The sequence below is a fragment of the Grammomys surdaster genome, unplaced genomic scaffold (genome assembly GCF_004785775.1).
Source record: "Grammomys surdaster isolate TR1022 unplaced genomic scaffold, NIH_TR_1.0 332773, whole genome shotgun sequence".
Classification (NCBI taxonomy): domain Eukaryota; kingdom Metazoa; phylum Chordata; class Mammalia; order Rodentia; family Muridae; genus Grammomys; species Grammomys surdaster.
This window is the reverse complement of record NW_021627981.1, coordinates 1-6762: the sequence shown is the minus strand read 5'-3', so window position 1 is coordinate 6762 and position 6762 is coordinate 1. Positions and strand designations below refer to the sequence as shown.

The 6762-nt window shown below is 39.3% G+C and overlaps 1 pseudogene; it reads right to left on the bottom strand.

The window, feature by feature from the left end:
* Positions 1–4467: 4467 nt before the first annotated feature.
* Positions 4468–5403, bottom strand: LOC114616643 (annotated as a pseudogene).
* Positions 5404–6762: the final 1359 nt, after the last annotated feature.

The following is a 6762-nucleotide window of genomic DNA, read 5'->3' as shown; positions in this document are numbered from 1 at the left end:
AATTTGATAAAGTTTGGGTTATACAATTTCTAAAGTTTGGCTTTAGCTTTTTAATCCCTTTATGAGTTACTGAAATAATCAAGTCAAAGCAGTTAATCTTCAGTTCTCTCTCACTTTCAATTTCCCCTTGTGCTCTTTTGTTTCACAAGGCAGTTTTTACTGCATAAGTCTCAGAAGGCATTCTCTTATAACTGGGTAGGGACTCTAGCTTTGATGTTCTAAATGTTTCCACCTTTCCTATAACCAGACTGACTTTCAGAACTGAAATGGAATCATGTTACTCTCAGAGTCACAATGCTCCCTTTATCTCTTATTATGCTTCTGCCTACAGCTGTATCTTTATTCTCCATGATCCAATAGGAAGACTCCTGCACTTCATCCACTAGGCCTGCTTTTTAACAGTATGCTGTATCTTTGAGTGATAGTTATGAGCTGTGAAATATTTTTTAACATCTAGTTGACAATCTTCTATTCAACTTTCCTCTCCCGAACAAACTTTCTTGATGTATATAACTTGAGATAAAAATCATATGTATTTGAGTTGTATGAAACTGTTTTTTTGATGTACATATACTAAGGGAACTGCATGTCACATGATGTTAACTAACTTAGGTACTAACTCCATCATTACTTTGCCATGGTGAGAGTATTTCTGTCTATGTTTTTAGCAACTTAGGGCATATAGTACATAATTAGGAGCTGTAGTCACTATGCCACAGACTAGATCTTTAGGACAGACAGACTAGAACACAATTTTCTTTCCAACTTTTAACACAGAATTCATCTTCCTGTCCCAATGAGACCTTTAAGACTACTGTCTGTTCTACCTTTATATCAGCAACTTGTTATAGATGTAGTCATAGATGCACAGAGAATCAGGAATAGATACCTGTTACATGTCATTTATGTGTTGTGCTAAAATAATTTGTATTCACAATAACCCACTCTTCTACTAAGTGGTGACAGCCCAGAAATCTGTAACTGTGCATCATTAATCTTATTTTATCCTCCACTGACATGTAGTAATTTTTCTGACTATTGCTTGGTACCTGTATAAAGGTAATTAATCTAATCTTAAATTTTCTGCTTTAGATAAAGAAAAGGTTAATCAGGCTTCCAGCATAGGCTGACTCTTGACAATCATTTAAAAATAGTGCATTGGTCCGTTTTATTTATCATTTATTGATTAAGAATATGTAAACAAAGGTTAGTTCAGCAAGTCTTAATAAAATACACTAATTTCAAAATAGAAAGAAATGATCCAGGTTTAGAATGAGATTTCTTTCACCATCAGCAGGGAAAGAAGGAGAATGAGGGAGCCAGGTGAGGGTAGGAAATTATGTTCAGATAGGCTTCCTCCTGGTCCTCTGTGTACTTCAGGACAAGTCTCAGTCTAAGAATAGAGTACAGATCCCACTCCAAAGAATCCCTGTCCCCAAACCAAACCGAACCAAACCAAACCAAACCAATCAACCAACCAACCAACCAACCAACCAACCAACCAATCAAAAAACAAAACAAAAAGCCCAAGGTCACTACCAATTCCTGGGAAGAAGATAGGAATAGACTAGCTCTATTGTGGGAGAGTGAGTGGGTGAGGGAAAACAGAAAGGCAGTTTACAGGGCATATGATAACAAAGGACCAAATACTGACAGGAAACAGACAAAGAGCTTTTCAGCAACTTAGGAATTCTTGACATCTTCAGGATTCATGGGAGCAACAATAAATATGCTCCACTGTGAAAAGAAACTTGACCAGCTAAGGACAGTGCCTGGCAGTCAATTTTTTCCACCTGTTAATCAAACACTAGCTTAAAATCGGTTAATCCGCATCAAATAATACGAGCTCATGTTCTGTGGTAATGAAGAAACTCCATGAAATGTCTTCTGAGTCTTCAATATTTTCTTCAAATGACATGACACTATCATGGAATGAAGATATCCCAACAATAGATGGTTCACTGTCCTTCACTTATGCATAATTGTGTTTAGACTGAAGAAGACTACAGAATTATTTTACTAAAAAACTTGCTCCTCAGTCCTATCATATTTGAATAGCAAGGAAGTGAATATTTAATGAGATATTAACATGTCAGACACCAGATCTCGAATATATTTTATTGACTCGATGTTTTCCCTATTATTTTATAGTGCTATGTGAAGATATAAAAATGTGTTTAGAGGGCTGGAGAGATGGCTCAGCAGTTAAGAGCACTGATTCCAGAGGTCCTGAGTTCAAATCCCAGCAACCACGTGGTGGCTCACAATCATCTGTAATGGGATCTGATGCCCTCTTCTGGTGTGTCTGAAGATAGCAACAATGTACTCACATACATAAAATAAATGAATCTTTAAAAAAATGTGTTTAGGATCTCCGCGGCCGCTTACTTATCACCCACAATTCCCTCTTCTTTCTCTCTCTTCCAGCCGAGCAAAATGCCCAAAGGAAAGAAGGCAAAGGGGAAGAAGGTGGCCCCGGCCCCCGCCGTCGTCAAGAAGCAGGAGGCCAAAAAGGTGGTCAATCCTCTGTTCGAGAAAAGGCCCAAGAACTTCGGCATTGGGCAGGACATCCAGCCCAAAAGAGATCTAACACGCTTCGTTAAATGGCCCCGATACATCAGGCTGCAGCGGCAAAGAGCCATCCTCTATAAGCGACTCAAAGTACCTCCTGCCATTAACCAGTTCACCCAGGCTCTGGACAGGCAAACAGCTACTCAGCTGCTTAAGCTTGCCCACAAGTACAGGCCAGAGACAAAGCAAGAGAAGAAGCAAAGGCTACTGGCCCGTGCTGAGAAGAAAGCTGCTGGCAAAGGAGACGTCCCAACTAAGAGACCACCTGTCCTCCGAGCAGGAGTCAATACAGTCACCACCTTGGTGGAGAACAAGAAGGCTCAGCTGGTGGTGATTGCCCATGATGTAGATCCCATTGAGCTGGTGGTTTTCCTGCCTGCCCTGTGCAGAAAGATGGGTGTGCCCTACTGCATCATCAAGGGAAAGGCCAGGCTGGGTCGCCTGGTCCACAGGAAGACATGCACCACTGTTGCCTTCACACAGGTTAACTCGGAAGACAAGGGTGCTCTGGCTAAGCTGGTGGAAGCTATTAGGACCAATTATAATGACAGATATGACGAGATCCGCCGCCACTGGGGAGGCAACGTCCTGGGTCCTAAGTCTGTGGCCCGAATTGCCAAGCTGGAAAAAGCAAAGGCTAAAGAACTCGCCACTAAACTGGGTTAAAGAATAATGTACACTTCGTTTTCTGTACATAAATATAATTACAAAATTATCTTCCAAAAAAAAAATGTGTTTAGAAATTCTAAGTGCAGATGAGGCAGAAGAGTATTTTGATTCACATCAGGGCTGCTTGCCTTTGCAGCCTAGATCTGCCACTTACCAGCTGGTATCTTTGGTCTAATTAGTGAGACTCTTGTGTCTTAGTTCTCTAGTCTATAATGCAAGAATGAAAATATCACCCACTTAGCTTTTGCTAGAGTTGAATCAATGAACATATACAACTTGGAATATTATATACATATCAAACTTTTTGGAGGTTGTCAGAGGGACTTGTGGGTGTTTGCAGGTAGGGGGAATCCTGGTGGGAGCCTAGAAGTTGGCTGTGATGCACCCATGGGTGGCCAGAGTAGGCAGGGTCATTAGTTGTAGGACTCAGGCTAGATTTGGAGTGTTATGGAAAAGCTATTAAGGGTAATAACCACCTCTGGAGGAGGACTTGGGTACCAAGTAGGCTGGTTATAAAATTAAATATTTAACAATTTAAAACAAAATTACGTCAGATTATCATCAGACTTCCTGCCCTCAGAGTCTCATTTACTAGCCTGTGTGAGACTGTCATAGCTTTCATCATATCAGCATTCTCACAGGATTTTTAGGGCCTATTAATTGGTTTAATTCAGCTGCAAATGTAACCATTGCCTTCTGTATCCATTGCTTTCACTATCTTAACCAAAAACACTTATTGAGCCCTTACTAAAACAGGAAACCATAACCATGAGAGGAGTAATGCTCAACTGCAGCAGTGAATTTCTGGGCATATTCTCTGTGTAACCCCAACTGGAGGCTCAAGAACACCAGAATTGGTAGTTTGAGGGGAAAATCAACTTGGTTTGAAGTATTTTACATAGCAATCATAAAAGGAACAATCATAAAATTAAGGAAAATATTCCTTAATTTATTTTGAAAAATCCTCAAGGTAATACTGTACAGAACTATTCTGACTATTAAATATTTTATATGAAACATCCAGCACAGAGTCTGAAGCATCAAAAACTCCAGTTCTAAATCCCCTTATCTGTTGATTAAGGTACTGGAGATGTTAACTTGATACACTCCTAAGTGTATCCTGGAACATAAACTTTTTAATAGAGAGCTGAACTGTCACTGTAATGTAACATAAATGTTCCTATTGTAACTGAGTGTAGAGTTGCCTTTGTTGTATTTGTAAGGTATTTAGGAAGCCTTCCTGTAATTCACAAGCTGGGAGCAGTTTCCTCATTGCTGCCTTCATCTCCTTGTTCCTGAATGTGTAGGTGACTGGATTCAGAAAAGGTGTGAGGACTGCATTAAAAATGGCAAGAAATTTGTCTAAGTGTGATGAAGGGAAGGCCCAGGTGTAGAAAAAGATTAATGGTCCAAAGAACAAAACCACCACAGTCACGTGAGCTGACAAAGTAGAGAGGGCCTTCGATATGCCACCTGAAGAGTGTTTCCTAACAGTCACCAAAATGAAGATATAAGAAATGATGAGTGTGAAGAAAGAGCCCACAGAGATGAGTCCACTGTTGGCTGTGACCATGAATATCAATTTACTGGTTTCTGTGCAAGCAAGTTTAATAAGCTGAGGGAGATCACAGTAAAGGCTGTCCAATATATTAGGTCCACAGAAGGGCAAGTCTACAACAAAAGCTAGTTGGGCCACTGAGTGAATAAGTCCAAGGATCCAGGATACTGCCAAGATTAAAACGCATATTTGTGGTCTCATGATGGTCAAGTAGTGAAGAGGTTTGCATATGGCTACGTACCTATCAAAGGCCATGGCTATGAGAAGCACCATTTCTGTGCCCCCAATAGCATGTATAAAGAAGATCTGAGTTATACAACCTCCAAATGAGATGGCTTTATGCTTTCTAAAAAGGTCACAAATCATCTTGGGTGCTGCAATAGAGCAAACCCCAGGTCAGGATATGAGAGATTGGCCAGCAGGAAGTACATGGGGGAATGTAGGTTGGAATCAGCAGTCACAGAGAACACAATGAGGAAGTTTCCCATCAGACTTGCCATGTAGAACATAGAAGAAAAAAGGAAGAGAAACAGTCGGATTCCCAATTTATTGGAGAGTCTCAAGAACACCAACTCAGACACAGCGGAGTGATTGTCTTTATCCATTGCTGTGGAGAACAGAATTGTATCCAAGAAAACCTGAAAAAGGCATAGAAATGAAAAAAAGAAGCCTTGTGTGGAGTTAGTAACTGTATCAGTTTCAAACTGTAACACATTCCTGCATAGAGCCAATACATCTCAGCATAACTTCTATGTGCACTTGTAGAAATCTGTCATTTACTCAATGCCATGAGCCACTGCATATCACTTCCTCTATTCCCTATCATCATCCAAATAAAAATTGGGAAATCTTTATGGATAAGTATTAGAAAAGAACAAATAATTGACCCGAATAAAGACTATGGATAGACTAAAGACCTCCTAGCAATAACACACATTGAATAAAAAAAATGGGAAGACCCCCCCTCCAATTTCTCTCCCAGTTGTTGCTCCTATCCACAGCATTTTCCAAATATCAAGAACTTTCTGGAGATCTTTTTTTTTTTTTTTACTCCTTTGATTGCTCCAATAAGCAATCTGGTGGAGTACTATTATTACTCTATTTAATATGTATCATAGCTAATCTTTTGTCAAATGACATTCACTTTGTCCATATAAATGGAGAAGATAATGTAGAAACCATAATGGCATCCCACGTTTCCTCAGTCCAGGGAGAACAAAGGGTTAGAAGCCTAGGTGGAGGAAGCATCAGAGTAGGAGCAAGGTCAGAAATGATACTTAAGATGCAAATAAAAAGCATAGATTATGTGAATAAAATATAGAAAATTTGATTTTTGTTGTAAAGTTTGTTAAAAATTTCTACAAAGTTGACATTTGTAGATAATTTTCATACTTCAATGCATGATAGAAAGCACACCGAATTTGGAGTCAGAAAACATAATTAGGATCCAAGCCCAGGTCTTTGAGAACTCAAGGAAGGATTCTTTTTTTTTTTTAAATAATTTATTTATTTTTTTTCAAATCGTAATTCATTCACACAGGGGTTATAAAAACAGAAAGGCAGGATGTGGGGAAGGGGATGACACTGGAGTGTGGGTGTTCAGGGGGAATACAGATATCTTTCAGAACTGGGTATCGGCTGGGTGAAGGTTCAGGGGACAATTCACTATGACTCTGCCTATGACTCACTTGTCCTTATCTAAGTTGGTATTGTCTACCAAGGCTACCTATTTACAAGGTCTATGACTACTCAGGCTTGTAAATTTTCAAGGAAGGATTCCTCTTTCTCTCCCTTTTGCACTCCTCTCACTGCTTGCTTCCCATTTCATTGTCTATAAAAGTTCTAGGGCTGAGTGCAGATGAGAAATAATTATTCCAAGTCTAACCTTTTGGTTATTTTATAATATACAGTGCATTTATTTATTTATTTATTTATTTATTTTATTTATTCATTCATTTAATGTA